Consider the following 18,144-nt stretch of genomic DNA (forward strand, 5'->3'; position numbering starts at 1 on the left):
CAAAGGACCCCCCAAATCTTATCAACAGACAAAATAGAGATAGTGATTTATCCAGAACATAAGAACATCCAGGTCTTATGTTATCCAGGTCAGGAACCAGAGAACAGGCAACTTGTTGTAACTGGTTTAAGAGGGGGGAAATACCGGTGCAGCAAGCCTGAAGCCTCCCAAGCTAAAGGTTGAGTCACGAAAAAAGAGCTTCTTTGCCCCGCGACCGGTGTGCCACCATGTGGAGGGGAGGGCACATCTTTTTCTCCAAGGTGTGTGTTGCTGAGCTGGAGAAAGGGAAAGCCGGAGGCGACGTTCTTCCCGCCTTGGGGAGCTGCAAGGACCTTGCCAGCCTGGCGGCAGGGAGGGCGCCTCTGCTGCTGCCTGCTGCTGGGGTGGTGGCGGGTCTCCCTCCAACAGGCATGCCAGGACCAGGCGTGCAGCAGTGCGGGGCACAGGGCGCAGCAGCCTGCCTGGCTCTGCAGAGATTCCCTGCCCTGAAACATCCTGACCCCACTCCAAGAGGCGTGAGAGCTTCCGTTCCTTTTCCAGTGACTTCAGAGCAGTGCATTTTGGGACACGTAGTTTTGTGAATCATGACTACAATGGATGCACTCATTCAATGAACTACATGTCCCAAAATGCACTGCTCTGGACTTTGGCATCTGCTTGCCCTGCCAGCTACACTCCACAACAGGAGGGAGGGGGTGGGGGAGAATTGTGATTTCAAAACACAAGCAACAAGAAGGGAATGCTGCTTTGGGCTTGATGCAGGGCTCCTTGGTAGCAGCGAGGGGAAGATCTTCCTGTCTGCTGTCTTCTGCCCCCAGAGACTCAGAAAGAAGGGAGATGGAGTGCGTTGAGATAAGAAGCAACGGGTGCTGGCTTGGCAGCCATGGAGGCAGGAGGGGGCTCAGGTTGAGGGGCTGGCAGGTGCTCACACGATGGCATGGCACAGCATCAGGCACTGGCGTCCCCCTTCAAGTGGCACCCAGGGCATGTGCCATGCCTGCCTCGCCCTAGATACACCTCTGTCCCAAGATGTGGTGACAGCCAACAACCTGGATGGCTTTAAGAGAGGATAACTTCATGGAGGAGAGGTCTATCAACAGCTACTAGTCGGAGGGCTATAGGCCACCGCCAGCCTCCAGCTAGATGGTTCTTATGTTCTTATATTCTTAAACCAAGTCTTAAACCATTATGCATGGTGTGGAAAAAGTGGAGAGAGAAAAATTCTTCTCCCTCTCACATAACACTAGAACCAGGGGTCATCCCATGAAATTGATTGCCAGGAGGTCTAGGAAATCTAGGACCAACAAACGGAAGTACTTGTGGAATTCTCTGCCATAAAATGTGGTGGCAGCCAACAACCTGGATGGCTTTAAGAAGCGTTTGGATAACTTCATGGAGGAGAGGTCTATCACCTAGTCGGAGGGCTGTGGGCCACCTCCAGCCTCAAAGGCAGGATGCCTCTGAGTACCAGTTGCAGGGGAGTAATAGCAGAAGAGAGGGCATGCCCTCAACTCTTGCCTGTAGGCTCCCAGTGGCATCTGATGGGCCACTGTGCGAAACAGGATGTTGGACTGGATGGGCCTTGGGCCTGATCCAGCAGGGCTATTCTTATGTTCTTATGTTCATTAGTTCACCTAGCAGAATATTGTCTGCTCTGACTGGCAGTGGCTCTCCAAGGATTGAGGCAGGAATCTTTCCCAGCCCTACCTGGAAATAAAAGGGATTGAACCTGGGACCTTCTGCATGCAAAACAAGACTGCTCTCTGCTGCCACACTTCACTGTAAAGGGGGGGGCAGAGTTGTGCACCCAGCTCCATTGACAGGCATGGGGCCCACCATTTTGTTTCCCCCAGCAGGTGATGGTGGCTGACCAATAGGAGTGAGGGAGCAGCTGCATAAGCGGCCAGATCCTTTTGCCCCAATTGCTCTGGGTCAAGGCACCCACCCACACCATTTCAATTAGGATTATCCAGTCACCTTTTGGGGCCAAGCAGGATTTTTTTGGGTCACACCCAATTGGCTTTGGGGGTGGCCTTTTTTCATGTACTTCTCACTGATTCTCCTGGTAGGGCATCATTGTTTAGTATGTTTGGTCACTTTGCAGGTCAGTGCCATTTGGGTTAGATTGTCTCATCTTGGTGTTTGACTGGAGGACCAATTAAGGACCAATTAAGGTGAGTAGGACGCCGAGGAACAGCTCTTGAGGGTTTTGCGGACTTTGGGCTGGGATCTGCCCCTACTCAGAGGCTGGCTGGTTCCACCACTCAGTGTTTTTCAGCCTGGGTGGGGTGGGGCAGGTGGGCCTCCCCTCAGCGGGGGAAAAACCTCACAGCTGTGATGATATCCAGACCTAGAGCCAGGCTGAATCAACACCCAGCAGGGCCGGACTGGGGGCACTGAGAGGGTTGTGGAATGTATATGGGGAGGGGCCAGGTTTTGAGCAGAATGGGTAATTAAGAGTGGGAGTTGGGGCTCAGGGGTGATGGGGTGGGTGAGGCACACCGAGAATATGCCCTTTTGCCCTAAGGGCAGTCTGAGCCTACTTCTCACAACCAAGCGGAAGGAGAGGAGGTGGGGCTCTCCGGACAGGGAGAGGGGGAAAGGGGAACTGGACAGCTGGCGTGGGAAGAGCCCAGAGAGTGCAGCAGGGCACACCAGGCGAGGGTGCACCGGGAAAATGCTCCGCTGCTCGGTGAGCCAGTCTGAGCCTGACACCCAGTCCTTCTCCCTTCTGTGGGCAGTTCTCCTTATGAGGTGGACCCACATGGGTGATACCCGCACTCCATTTAGTATGTTCCTCATTGCAGGCTATTTTTAAATTGAATAAATAAAGTGGTCCTAGGTTCTCCAACAACACGTGTCCTGTTGTTATTGGGGCCTGGGTGTGCAAATGCTCTACCAATGAGCTACGGTGCCATCCATATTTTTGAATACAGAAAAATTCAAAATGAATTCTTGGGTAAAGAGAGGAGTTTCCTAAGGCAAACAACCGAACATTTTCAAAGGAAGCTATAAGAGTTTTGATTATATATGAACATCTCTGAGAGGGATTTTGTTTTATATATCCCTAATCTGAACACTATTACAGAGCTATGTTAGGACTCAATGCTGCTGAGCAGTTAATTCCATCCAGGATAGCTATTTTTAGAGATGTTGCATGGACCAAGTTTGAGTTGAAACATGCCATTAACACCTCAGTGATTATCACTGCCCGTTGCAAATGCAGCAGCACATTTAGTGAACTCTGAAGAAGACTGGCTGCAGTCTCACACCATACAAATGCCAATCCTCAGATCAACTTTTCTCTTAATTGATATATTTTTATTTTATTTTATTTATTTTATTTATATACCGCACAAGTTTATATTATATATTTATATAAGCACAAGTTTGCATATGCAGTACAAATAATATTTCAATAGTAACAAAACACCTTTGATGGATCCCCTTTGTAAAAAAAAAAAACTAGAACAAGACCCTGTTTCTTTAAAAAACTTACAAAGGCAGCAGTGGAGAGAGAAAGAGAGAGAGAGAAAAGGAGGCGAGCGGGGGGAGTGTCGTATATGTTTCTGGGAGCAACAAATCACCTGACGGTTTGTTGGTAAGCAGCGTAGGCTGCAACTCATGGAGAAAAACATTCCACAAACGGGAACTAGAATTCTTATAAATGTCTGTCCTGTCCCACTTGCTTTTTACTGCCAAGGCCTCAAGCCAGGCCTTTATACTGCGAGAGATTTTGGCTCCCCAGATCTCCAGAATTGCCTCCTGGCACTCAGTGGAGATCTTCTAATCCAGGCCACCAGGTGTTTGGGCAATATTCAAAGGTGGGGAGATAGCGCATACAAGAAAACGTGTACATCATTTCCAAAGTACAATCATTCTACCTAATTATTTCACTCCAAAGGGATTCATAATCTTGCAAAAACACAACATCTGGATATAATCAGCAAAGGAGGACTTGCAGAACCAGAAGTTAGGTGGATCTGCAATAGTGTTGTCACTGAGTTTTGCAATTCTTGGTTTATAGGAATGAGTCTCAGTGACTTCCAATGCTTGTTTCAAGTACAAGACAGGAATTTCAGCACTGAGAGTTCTTCTCTGCCTTGGATTTTAATCTACTCTGGAGAAGATGTTATGGTCATTCTCATGAACAAACTGGAGATACAAACAGAAAAGATGGAAGGCTCTTACCTTCTTGCTCCCACACGACATGAACGTCCTCTGGGCTCTGCCGCTTGCACACACACAAACAAGCACCATGGCAGTGAGCTCCAGAGCTCAGATGGGAGGGGGAAACTCCCACTGGGTACTCCAAGATCCCACAATGCACTTTGTGAGCAGGAGAGTGGCTGCCTCCAGCATTGCAGCAGCTCCACTCTGCCTGGCTCCTCCCCCTCACTCCCCGATTAACATGGCCACTGCAGTTTTGCAAGCAGTGGCGGTGCAGACAACCAGAGGAGGAAGTAGGAAGGGGTTTGTTCACCTCTCACCTCACTTTGAACCTGGGTAGCCAATCTGGGCTTCTGTTTCAGGAGGGTTCCTGGTGCCAGAGCTACTTGAGATAACTCTCCCCTACTTAGGTAGCTCTGGTTGTGAGAATAGCTCCATTGACCTCTTCCTCTGTGCCTCCCTCCCAACCACTCAATCTCTTTCTGCCTCCTCCCTAGGCACCTGCTCATCTGTTCCAACCCTTCTCTTTCTCCTCCTTCTCACATGCCTGCTTAGTCTACCTTGCTTGCTGCTGCTCTGCAGCAATGGTGGGAGGGAGCAGGGGAGAGAGGTCTTTTCTCGCTCCCTTCTCCTTGCAAGCATCTGGGATGCTCTTTCAGCTGAAAACCAGAATACTGGGAAAGGTAGTTTTTCAGCACTACAGACATTTGTAAATGAACTACAAAGCTAGTATGCACAGCAGCTCTGTAATGTTAACTACTTACTCTTTTCTAATTATTTATTTATTAGGATTTAGGGAAAGAAAAATTCTAAATACATTCATAAAGCATACATAAAGGGCAGATTTTCCTCAAACATCTTCCTGCCACTCCATTAATAAACATTTATAACAGCGCCAGAATTTCTTGTGTGACATTTCCTATTATCTCTCTTCATTTCCATAGTTCCCCCAGTATAGTTGCCGGTCCTTACAATAAATATGTATATTCTAAATACTACTGTTTCAAAGATGTTTAATCCGTCAGTTTATTGAGAAACATGGTAATTCATACTTTTTACTTTCAGAACCAAAGTGGTGGCAAATATGTAGGAGTCATCTTAGAAGCAAAATATAAGCAGTAGTTTTGACACATCACAAGCATCGCAACCACAAACACAGTCAGCTATTACGAAATGTTCCTGTCATAACTGTCCTTCTGCTTGTCCAAATAATATTAAACACTGGATTCACTGGATCCTCATATCCTTTATACATTGTACAATATTGGTCCAGAACTACTAAAATACAATTCTTCCATAAATGGGAAGCACTATTTAACTGCACTGAATGAGCAAAGAGGCATCTTTTAAAGTGGTTGATCTCCTATATTAAGCAGGAAGAGAGAGCAACGACCCTTATCTTACCCCAGCACAGCATCCTTCCTTAGGTTTCTTTTTAGATTGTGAGCCCTTTTGGGAAAGGGGAACATCTTATTTTTAATTTTTCTATGAAAACCACTTTCTGAACTTTTGTTGAGAAGTAGTAGTAGTAGTAGTACCAGCACCAGCAGCACATCTCCAAAACGTGGCTGAGACTATAGAGTAAATTAAGACAGGATACTACCTGTACATAACCTTATACAGATTCTCACATCAATTAAGAGTTTAAGAGAGCTAGTACAGATATTATCATTGCATATTATTGAAAGTAATTATTAAATTCTTGCTTTCAGTTCAATTTCTTGATTTGTCCATATTGGTATTTTCTATGAAAATAGCACACATTTTGGCAAGCAGTCGCTTCTGAGCACCTGACATTAAAAGAATTTCAGATGTTGTCGGTTGTCTATTCACATCCATCTCAGATAGAAGAGTCTGGATATAATTTTGGATATGAAAGTACTGAAAGAATAGGGGGCAAACCTCTAAGAATCCACACAGCATATCTGTGCATATGTAATAAAAACCTCATTCTGAAAGAAATCTAAAAAGCTTTCTTGATGTATTTTAATCTAGCTATCAACGTTTAGCTACTTACTCTTGAAGTTCTTGCTGTTTGCTGTGACTAGACCAAGCCAAAGTATCTTCTCTTTCTGGGTCAATTTTTCTCAATTGTCCCTTGCAAATGTTTTAGACCATTGTTGTCCCCTCCAGATTTAAAGCACTCTGTAGTTCCCAACAGGTGCATAGGAAGCCGGCGGTGGAGTGGGTGCAAACTGCCGCCAGCATCCTCTAGTGACCCTAGCCACACACCCTACATCTGACATCAGACGCAGGGGGCATGGCTAGGCTGGATGGGGCAGCTCCATGGGGAGTGGTGGCCAGGTTATTTGGACCCATCTACACAATGGTGGCTCCGCCCAGGTCTGTTTCTTTTGTGGGGGAGGCAGTTGCATTTCCAACTCCTTCTCCATCATGGATGGTGCTGAGAACTACAATTCCCAGCAGACAATATAGAAAGGTGCATGTATATGGCACCATTAGTGTGCATGCATGAACATTACAGGCTGATAGAGAACTCTCAAATGAAAAAGTATTTTTTAAGATGTTCAACAAAAAAACAAACAAAAACAAAACACCTTTATAATTTCCAAACCAATTGCAGATCAAGCCAAACGGGGTTTGCCCATTACTATGATGTATACAATTTATAATTTTTAAGAGCTATCCTTCCCCTTACAAAAGTATAAAAGAAGCTTCTTCATTTTAAAAGGGTAACTGCAGAAGACACACAATAAATTAAAGTATAGTATCACATTCATTTGGATCACTTTGGATCATCCACACAGAGAGAACTTCACTAGATTTCTTTGTATCATTTCTGCAGCTGCCTACTGTCCCTTTACTGCTGGGCTTACATCCAGACTAAAAAAGCACAAGCACTACATGAGAAGCACTGATGCTGCTGATAGTTTTGACAGACACTGCACAAGCAAACGTGTGGTGTCAGTGGGAGTGGTGGCGATCTGGACAACATCCCCTTCTCCCAGAAGCTTTCTGTGCTGCATGAAAATAGGTCCCAGATGGTTGTGCAGCCTTCAGGGAAAAATTTTGGGTGGCACAGAGTACTTCTGGGAGACGAGGAGGTTGTTGAAATCTGCCCCCCACTGTGCAATTGCTGGTGCTGCATTAGTCAGGAACTCAGCAGCTGCACAGGTGCTTCTCATGCAACATCTGCATTTAGTTAACCTGGATGTCAGCTGCCATTTGCAGGTAGACATCCCAGAGTTAGGCAATGTAATATCTGCTTAAAGTAGCAATGAAAGTGTGTTAGTAACACAGGAAGCAGCCTTATCTCACGTCAGACAATTGTTCCATCCTGTATTGTCTATACCAGGGATTCTCAGCGTTGGGTCCCCAGATGTTATTGGACTTCAACTCCCATAATCCCCAACCAAAGGCCACTTGGGATAGGGATTATGGGAGTTGAAGTCCAATAACATCTGGGAACCCAACGCTGAGAATCCCTGGTCTATACTGATGGCAATGGCACTCCACGGATTCAGGCAGGAGTCTTTCCCAATTCTACCTGGAGATGCCAGGAATTTAACCTTGGACCTTCTGGATGCAAGCAGATGTTCTACCACTGAGCTACAGTCCCAACCCCGAAGGGAAATATCTTACAGCAGGGAGTGCTCAAATGTAATAACTCACCTGAATGCAAACTAAGGTGAGCCATGTTTAGCAAAGGGGGAAAATCATGCTTGCTACCCCAAAACATAGAATTTAATTTTCATGCATATCTACTGATAATTAAATGCAGGGATATATATTTTATACTGCCATGGGGGAGAAAAATCAATGGTATAGGAAATGGGGAGAAATTATTTCATTGTCCCCATTCTCTTCCCTTTAACAGGCATCTGAACTTTTCTTGAGCTGAACAATGTCCACTCCTCTCTTCCTTTCCCCATCAGTTAATCCTTTAAACATTTCTGCTTTTGTTTTGTATCCTTTGGGACTGTTAGCAAGGAAAGAGACGTGGACAGAAATCAACCACTCCATAATATGGGATGCAGCAGAGCACCTGAGGGAATAACCAAGCTGCTTTTCAAAAGTTTTTTTTTTTTTAAGAGAGACACTAAATTGCTCGACATGAAGCTCAGAATTAATTCTGCTGCCAGGCTCCCATAAATCATGATGCATTTCTTACTATGATTAATTATTAGGGTGGCTTTTGGAGAATGGTTAATGCCATTCTTGAATCATTTGCATAAAGGGAAAGAACACACAGTAGGCAGAGTGAGATAGACATATAGTGCTCCCTGAGGGAATAGTTCACACAAGGTGTTTTGTACTGCAAGCAAGTGGGAACAGCCATGCTGAGACAATGCTCATGTGGACAAATGTAATGTGTGAACTTACCTGGACAAGCACACATGTGGCTGGCGGCAGTTCCAGTTATTGTGATGGCAATTTTTCCCGCTGATACAGTCTCAGGAATTTCTTTCTGGTGCCCCCGTAATTGCCCAGTTTTCATGCTATGTTGTTAATATGGATATGTATCCATGGATGGTTGGGACTGGACATATGTAGAGAACTCCTAATTTCCTGTGTCAGCCAGCTCTGTAAGTTTAACATGAGTTTGACAAATTGGAAGAGTGCTATCTAAGGGAGCCAGCATGGTGTAAAGGGAGCCAGCATGGTGTAGTGGCTAGAGTGCTGGACTAGGACTGGGGAGACACGAGTTCAAATCCCCATTCAGCCATGAAAACTAGCTGGGTGACTCTGAGCCAGTCACTTCTCTCTCAGCCTAACCTACTTCACAGGGTTGTTGTGAAAGAGAAGTATGTAGTACACCGCTCTGGGCTCCTTGGAGGAAGAGCGGGATATTAATAATAATAATAACAACAACAACAACAACAATAATAATATCTACTACTTCCATTCATTTCTACAAAGCTTGAACATAAATAACCCATTCAAATGTTATAAAATTGCCCCGCTGTGGCCATGTATAGTGGGATGAAGGGGGAAGAAGTTCCACCCCACCACATCAATCAGCAGTGTGCCCTGCCACCACAGTGGGGCTTGTTTGAAAAGGGGAAAGCACAAAGTTTGATGACGGGCGCTTCTGTGTTTATTTGGGCAAAGACGTTAATTTCTAGTTTATTTGGGCAAAGAAACAGTAAATATTTTATTTTGAACAGAATATGGACATAGGCCACAATACTGACTTTTCAGAATACATAAGTCCCCCTTTTAGAATGCAGCTACTCGCCCAGCCTGTCTGGGCATGGCTTCTTTGCCCCAGCCTCATGAGATGGAATACGAGGCTTGGGGGTGCCTGGCGATTGGCCGGTCAGGTTTGGGGGGTGGAGTTAGCTGGCCGTTTGCATCACCCACCTCCAAAGCTCCTCCATTCCAGGGAGAGCAGCGAAGGTTTCAAGAAATCTCCTTGCTTATATTTTTCAGCTGCTGTTTATTTATTATTTATTTATTATTAAAAAATTTATACCTCCCTTCCAAAAGGCTCAGGGCGGTTTACATTAAAACACCATTAAAATCAATTAACAATTAAGACAAAAATTATAAACTGCATAAAATAATAATTAACAATTAAAACATCATAAAACACCAATTAATTATTTGTTTGCTGCCTGTTCACAGGTGAATCCCCACCCCCACCCCCAGTCTATAAGTTCAGGGTCTTTCCTAAGGTGTTCCTTGATAGTCATGTCATCGCATAGCTAATTAGATTTGGCTATGTGATTGCATCACAAAGTTAAATCAGAATGAGGGCAGGAAGCATTGTCCTCACTCAGAATAAGCTTCCTGATTATTCCACATAGTTGTCATGCAATGATGATAGCCACAGAAGCTGCTGGTTGCTTCACACTCTCCTTTTAGACTTGGTGTTGCAATTGTGACCTGACCATACCCCTTTGGGCTGTGGCTCAGAGTTCTATCAGCTGTAATCTCCTTTTTGTAAACTGCTATTATCTCGCCCCACCCCCAACCCCTCAAGACAGACAATATCCTTACAGGGGGTTGCTCTAGCCATGAGAGTATATTCTCAGGCAAGCCTTTCTTAAAACCACTTCTCTTAGATCAGTAAAGTACAAAGCGTTTAGACAAGCCGGATGGTTTTGAATTTGTATTGTACACCATTATAGAGCACTAAAATCCAAATAGGTACCTTTATTTACAAAAACACAAAGAAATGAAAGGGATCAAAGAATACAGTCATAGCTGCCTTCTACCAAGTCAGACCATTGGTCCATCTAGCTCAGTATTGTCTACACAAACTGGCAGTGGCTTCTCCAAGGTTACAGGCAGGAGTCTCCCCTGGCCCTATCTGGAGATGCCAGGGAAGGAACTTGGAACCTTCTGCACGCAAGCAGAAACGGTCCCATTCCCTAAGGGGAATATCACACAGCGCTCAAACATGGAGTCTCCAATTCAAATACAAACCAGGGCAGACCCTGCTTAGCAAAGGGGACAATTCATGCCTGCTACTACAAGACACCTGTAGAAAATAATTCAAAAGGTAAAACAGAGCAAGCAACTGTACATTTGCCTAGAGACATTTTTGTTAACAAGCTGACTCTACCAAAATTTACTAAACTCAGCTCAACACAGATGACAGATGGACAAAAGATTACCTGGATGAAAGTAGTCTGACTAGTTCAGAAGGGGGAAAGCTTCACTGTTCAAAAGAGACATCAGGGCAGGATAAATTTAGCGTTTGAAACACTGACCCCATTAGCTCCCTGGAGGGCTGGGTTCAGAGCCATGCGCCAATTGGTGACCAGCCTATGTTAACAAGATTCCAGTGGCCAGAGGAGTAGTAAAACTATAGTACAATGAACATATGTGCCTTCAGTGGTACGGCCTGATGCCGCCTCCTTGCATGCATTCATAGTGTATGCATACAATGTTTGAAAGAGGCTTACGTGAAATTAACAGAAAACACAATTCATTTGCTCACCAGATTTTTTACCAGAAACACAGGGCCCATTTACCCACTAAAAGCTGGGATTGAGCCAGGATCCCAGACCCGTGTGCACTCCCGAGAACCAGTCATGTGTCAAGGTCTGGTTGAGATGGTGGCCAGAGGTTGAGGTGGTGGCCAGAGGTGCTTTCTATCAGCTTTGTCTGATATGCCAACTGTGTCCGTTTCTTGAGATAAACAACCTAATAACAGTGGGACATATGCTGGTAACCTAGGCATGGGAAGCTGCCATATACTGAGTGAGACCATTGGTTCATCTAGCTCAGTATTGTCTACACAGACTGACAACACTTATCAAGTCTCCCATTCATATGCAACCAGGGCAGACCCTGCTTAGCTAAGGGGACAAATCATGCTTGCTACCACAACACCAGCTCTCCTCCAACCTCCAGACTATTTATTTATTTATTTATTTATTTATTTACATTTCTAGCCCGCCGTATACCCAAAGGTTTCAGAGCAGGTTACAATAAAACCAATATAAAACATAATTAAAATTCATAATTAAAATTCAGCATCATGAAATAATAATATAATATAAATATAAAATAATAATAATATATATATATATAATAAAATATTTTATATTTTATAAATATTTTATAGAATATATAAAATAATAATAATAATAAAATCCAAAATACAGTGAAAAAATACAGTGCCTGAGAGGGAAAGAACCACTACATCTCTAGTGAAAGGCCAGGGTAAAGAGATCTTCATCATTCTCCTGAATGTACACAATGCTGGAGCTTGGTGCACCTCAGAGGAGCACAACCAGCACAACCTAGGGGCCACCACCTAGAAAGCCCTCTCATATGCCCCTTCTGCTTTAACTGCTGACAATGGTGGCACTACCAAGAGGGCCTCCCCTACAGATCTTAACTGACAAGCAGGTCTGTTTGGGAGAAGGCGTTCCTTCAGGTCTTTGGGGCCCAGGTTGTTCAGGGCTTTATAAGTCAGTGTTAAAACCGTGAATTGGGCTTGGTGGCAAATTGGCAACCAGTACAGTTCCTTTAAGCCACCTAAATGCTTGACTAACAAGCAGAAGGTTGCCAGTTCGAATCCCTGATGGTACTATATCAGGCAGCAGCAATATATTCATTCATTCATTCATTCGATTTCTATACCGCCCTTCCAAAAATGGCTCAGGGCAGTTTACACAGACTAATAACAAATAAATAAAATGTATCTCTGTCCTCAAATGGCTCACAATCTAAAAAGAAACACAAGATAGACATCAGCAACAGGTCCTGGAGGTACTGGGCTGGGGTAGATAGGGCCAGTTACTCTCCCCCTGCTCAATAAAGAGAATCACCATGTTAAAAGCTGCCTCTTTGCCAAGTTAGCAGGGATAGGAAGATGCTGAAAGGCATAATCTCATACTGCGCAGGAGGAGGCGGTGGTAAACCCCTCCTGTATTCTTCCAAAAGAAAACCACAGGGCTCTGTGGGCGCCAGGAGTTGAAATCGACTTAACAGCACACTTTTACCTTTCCAGTTCCTTTAAGACTGGCATGATGTGCATCCGGCCAGAAGTGCCCATCGGAAGCCTTGCTGCTGACTTGACTTGACTGCTGCAAGGCGCTCTATGTGCAACATGCCCTTTGTACATAGTCTATAAACTGCAGTTGGTACAGAATGCAGCAGCCAGGTTGGTCTCCAAGAGTCATCTCAAAGAGACTACATTACTCCCATACAAAAGAGCTACACTGGCTACCCATAAGTTTCCAGGGAAAATACAAGGTGCCAGTTATAACCTATAAACCCCTAAACAGCTTAGGCCCTAGGTATTTAAGAGAACGTCTTCTTTGCCATGAGCCCCATTGCCCATTGAGATCATCCGGAGAGGTCTGTCTGCACCTGCCACCAGTCCGTCTGGTCTGATGGCCCCGCAGGGATAGGCCTTCTCTGCTGCTGCCCCAAGACTCTAGAATGCACTCCCTGTCGAGATAAGAGCCTCCCCATCTCTGACAACTTCTTAAAAGTCCCTAAAGACTTATCTTTTTACCCAAGCTTTCAAATTTAATTGTGGTTTTAAATTGTTTTGAGGTTTTTAGTGTTCTAACTCATTTTATGTTGTTGTAAACTGCCCAGAGTTTTGGGAAGTTTAGAGCGCTATACAAATAAGATAGATAGATAGATAGATAGATAGATAGATAGATAGATAGATAGATAGATAGATAGATAGATAGATGTGTCAGCAACAATCAAGGTAGGAGGAGAGGGAAATGATTACGTGTTAGCCATAATCTAGGTAAGATAGCACAAGATATGCTTTGTTTCTCTCCACCCTAGATAAAATGCTGGGTAAACAATCTTGTTTGGCTTTACTCAGATTGCCTTACTCAGATTGCCACTAGCACACGATCACTTTCCTGTCTTCCTCCTTCAATTGATTAAACTCTGTAACCGTGAGGAGCATGTGGAGGTGGTGAGGCATCAGCAATGGAGGGGGGGTGGGCAGGGCTTCCAGACATTCTCTGAACACTGTATTAGTATAGACCGTCCTTTTTAAGAGAATGAACAGAGCTGATGTGCCCCTCGCCCTCAAATCCTGTAATGTGAATTATTTCTTGGAATTCTCTTGGGTGATTCCGCCCATCTCTGATCTGAACTGCTCCAAATAAAACATTACACTTTTCCAGGAGTGAACACCTACTTTGAATTGATGGAAATATTTTGTTTATGCATTTATTAACAAAATATCGAAAATAATTTTACTTTCAAACATTCCTTTTCATTTGCATTATCAGTAGCCTTATGAAAGAATTTCTTGTTAGGTTAGGTTTAGTGTGTGTGTGTGTATATATATACAGACACACACACACACAGTAACATAATTACAGAGCATCCATAAATGCAGGTATAACTCCAGTACAATGAACAAAGCCATCTGCTGAAACCATCAATAGATCTTTAACGAGCAGTGACTCAGGGTAAAGAAACAACAGATCCATAAGAACAAAAGCTATATTGAAAATCAAAATGCCTGGCATGTCATTCATTGCTGATGTGTGTGTCATTGTCTCTCTCTGAAAGAAAGGAATTTCATTATAAAATGTAGGGGCTTTTATTAAGTTTGGAAATGGTTCTCTTCAAACCCACACACTAAGATTTTTTTTTTTTAATGGTCAGGGTCCTTATCACTATCTAATAGCACTTTGCCAATATTTTAACAAAACAGCAGTTATTGGAATAGCGATATATTAATAGAAGGTGAAGGATTTTCAGGGTATGCATTACTAAAGGCATTGTGGGTTGGTTCTAAAATGTTGTTTGCTGTGATATTCATTTTCAAAGGCAGCCATTGTAATATTGCACTGAATGGCAAATGCATGTTATTATCATTTTGTTCTGAAGCATATCCATTTTGCAGGCTCTAAAAGCACTGGGTATCCAAGAGTTTTTAAAGCCCATTGTTGCTCAGAAGGTTTAATTCTTATCAAAAGCTGTATGTCACACGTGGAAGAGATAAATTGCTTTTATCACATGTGGAAGGGATAAGTTGCTGGAGACTTGGTTATATCATTTTCTGGTATTTCAAAAACCGTGGCTGACATCCTAACTAATAAAGTGTATGTGTAATGCGGGACTATGGGGACACGACTCATCAGTGGTGGATTAACGGAGAGGCAGAGCAGGCATTTGCCTATGGCAGCAAAATCTGAGGAACAGCAAACTTTGCCCCTCCTCAAATTTTGCTGCCTCTCTCTGTGGGCAGCGGCGGCTGCAGCAAGGGTAGAGAGGGCAAGGAGAAAGTCCCCCCTTTTATGTTATTAAAGAAAAAGGGGAAACTTTTTTTGTTTAAACTAAAAGGGTGGCAAAAGCCTTTTTGCCTATGGGCGGCAAAAAGCTTAATCCACCCCTGTGACTCATGAGCAACTCCCCCAGTCCCTCTATGGGTGTGTTGTTATGCAAATGGACCCAACGTCCCTGCTCTGCCTGCTTCTCCATAAGCGCTCTGGAAGAGAGAGTCAGCCCTGTGTTTCCTCTGCTTCAGAGCACTGGCAGAGTGGGGACATTTTACCCGCCTGTGCAGCAGAGTTGTGTGTGAGCCCCAGTCACATTCCCGCAGTTCCTCATTACACATGCACTTCGTGAGTCAGAATATCAGCCAACATTTAGCCTCATTCAGATGTTAGTAACTGGAGACTGTACTCATATAGAGCCTCCGGAAAAGCCCCAGTAGTCCAGCCCATCACATCAAACACTTCTTTCTCCCAACGCACCTGTAAAGCTTGCAGCCTTCATTTAAATGTGATGGTGGACACTTCTGTGCACCCTAGTGTCCTGATCACAGAAGCAGCTGTCACAATTCTTGCAATCTTTGCCTCTTCAGATGAAGGCTGTAAGGCTGAGTGGCATATTGGAACAAACAACACACCGGACTTCTGGGGCTTTTCCGGAGGCTGTACTTGAGTACTGCTTCTAATTACTAGGGTTTGGTTCGATGGCTCGATATCAGTCCGAACCCTCCGGTTTGGTTCAACATTGAGCCGAACCCTCTGGCCTGTTCAGGGCTTAAGAATTTATTTATATTTTTTAAAAAACAGAAATAGAACTCACCGCCACTGCTCTTGCATGGCTGGGTCACCCAGCCACTCAGAGGCCCATTGGGCATGTGCAGCAGCCTCCAAAATGGCCACTACCATGGCGGTGAGGCCTGGAATGGGCTGAAGACCGCCCGAACTGGCCAATTTGGAAAATAATGGAGGCTGGTGGGAGAAGGGGGAACCTCTGGAGAACCCCCTCCCCAAGGACTCAGAGAAGCCATTGGAGTTGCGGCAGTGAGTTATATTTTTGTTTTTAAAAGGGTTTTTAAAAATTACTCAAAAACCTCCCATACCCAAACTGAACTGGGGGGAGGATTCGAGGTGCACAAAACTGAATGTGCTCGGTCCAGTCTGAGTCCGGTCCAGACTCGAACCAAACCGGGCAACCCGGTTTTGTGCACACCGCTTCTGGTTACTTGAATGAAGCTTTTGACATAGGTAGGTTCCAAGCATGAGAGGGTGAGGGGTGAAATGCACTTTTCTGTATATCTTACAATACGCTTCCTTTCATGGTTTGTCTGATGCAAAGGGAAAATACGAACAATAGTAGGGGAAAGCCATAGCAAACAGGGGGAAAGAAAGATCTAATTATGTTTCACAGAAATGATAATAACCTTCTGACCCTGTCTGTTAATTCAATAATAATGATATATGGGTCTAATAAACTCTGAGGCCAAATTTATATGGAGCAAGCCAACAGATTTTGGCACTAGAGTTTGTTTAAAGAACAGGATATAATTATTAATTTCAAAATGTTTAGAACCTTCTAGTTACCATATAAATGGAATAGAGTAAGACTGTCTTTGAGCTACATGTTTGGGATTGTTTCCGTTGGGCTCCTAAAGAGCACTGAATTATCCATTTTCTACTGCAGTGACTAGATTGTTAGGCTATGGGAAACACAGGTTCAAATCCCCACTTACCTATGAAGCTCGTTTAGATGGAATGCAGCAAGCCATTGCCTTGGCTTGTTGTGATTCTTAACATGCCACAGGACTTCATGGCAGGGGTGAGGATTAAATCATTCCAGGCTAGATTCAAGATGCTTTTCTTGTCCTTTAAAGCTCTACACAGCTTGGGGGAGGGGTACCTGTCATACCGCATTCGCCCATATGAACCTGCCTGGGTCCTCCATTCATCGTCTCAGGCCCTGCTCATGGCCCCAGCACTACTAGGGATCTGGTTGGCGGGGACTAGGGACAGGGCCTTCTCAGTTGTGGCCCCTCAGCTTTGGAACACCCTCCCTGAAGAGCTTCGTCATGCTCCCTCCCTCAGTGTTTTTTTAAAAAACCACTAAAACACATCTTTTTGCGTCTTAATGCTCCATCTTTGGTTATATCTTTGGTTATATCAGTGCTTTTTTAAAAAACAACTAAAACACATCTTTTTGCGTCTTAATGCTCCATCTTTGGTTATATCTGGTAGGTCCTTTAGTTTTTATAATTCTCAATTTTTAGCTTTTAAAATAACTTTTAATTTGAAACTTAATATTGATTGTGGTTTTTAACCTCACTTTTAACTTGTTTACTTAATTTGGTTAATTTTTATTACTATTATTGTATATTGTCTATATTTTATTGTTATGAGCTGACCCAAGCTGGCCCAAGCAGGAAGGGTGGGGTATTATTTATTTATTTATTTATTTATCACACTTCTATACCGCCCCAAACTCATGTCTCTGGGTGGTTCACAATGCTATAAAACAGTTAAAAACACATATAAAAACAAATAAAAACAAATAAAAATTAACAATTTAGAAATCAGTCACAAAATTAAAACCTATAAATTTTCTAGAAGCTGAAAAAGCCGGAGTAAAAAGATGGGTTTTAAAATATTTTTTTTTAATTGTTAGAGATGGGGAGGATTGTATCTCAATAGGGAGCACATTCCATAGTCCCAGGGCAGCAACCGAGAATGCCCGTCTCCATGTTGCCTCCAGACAAACTGGGAGCAACTGGAGACAGACCTCCACAGATGACCACAATGGACGGTGGGGCTCATGAAGCTCATTGTGGACGGTGGCGCTCATTGAAGGGCCCAAGGGCCCAAGCTGTTTAAGGCTTTATAAGTTATAACTAGCACTTTGTATTTTGTCCGGAAACCTATAGGCAGCCAGTGTAACTCCATCAGCAGAGGTGTAATGTGGTCTCTCCGAGATGACCCAGAGATCATCCTGGCCAACACATTTTGAACCAACTGAAGTTTCCGGACTACTTAGAATGCATTACAGAAGTCCAGTGTGGAGGTTACCAGCAAATGTACCACTGTTTTGAGGTCACTGATCTCCAGAAACAGACGCAGCTGGCATATCAACCAAAGTGGATAAAAAGCACTTCTGGCCACCGCCTCAACCTGAGAAACCAGGGGAAGGTGTGGATCCAGAAGTACTCCCAAACTGAGAACCTGTTCCTTTTGAGGAAGTGTAACCCCATCTAGAACAGGTAGATCAAAATCGTCTCTGGAGTTCTGACCCCACACAATAAGTACC

The sequence above is a fragment of the Hemicordylus capensis genome, chromosome 4 (genome assembly GCF_027244095.1).
Source record: "Hemicordylus capensis ecotype Gifberg chromosome 4, rHemCap1.1.pri, whole genome shotgun sequence".
NCBI lineage: Eukaryota > Metazoa > Chordata > Lepidosauria > Squamata > Cordylidae > Hemicordylus > Hemicordylus capensis.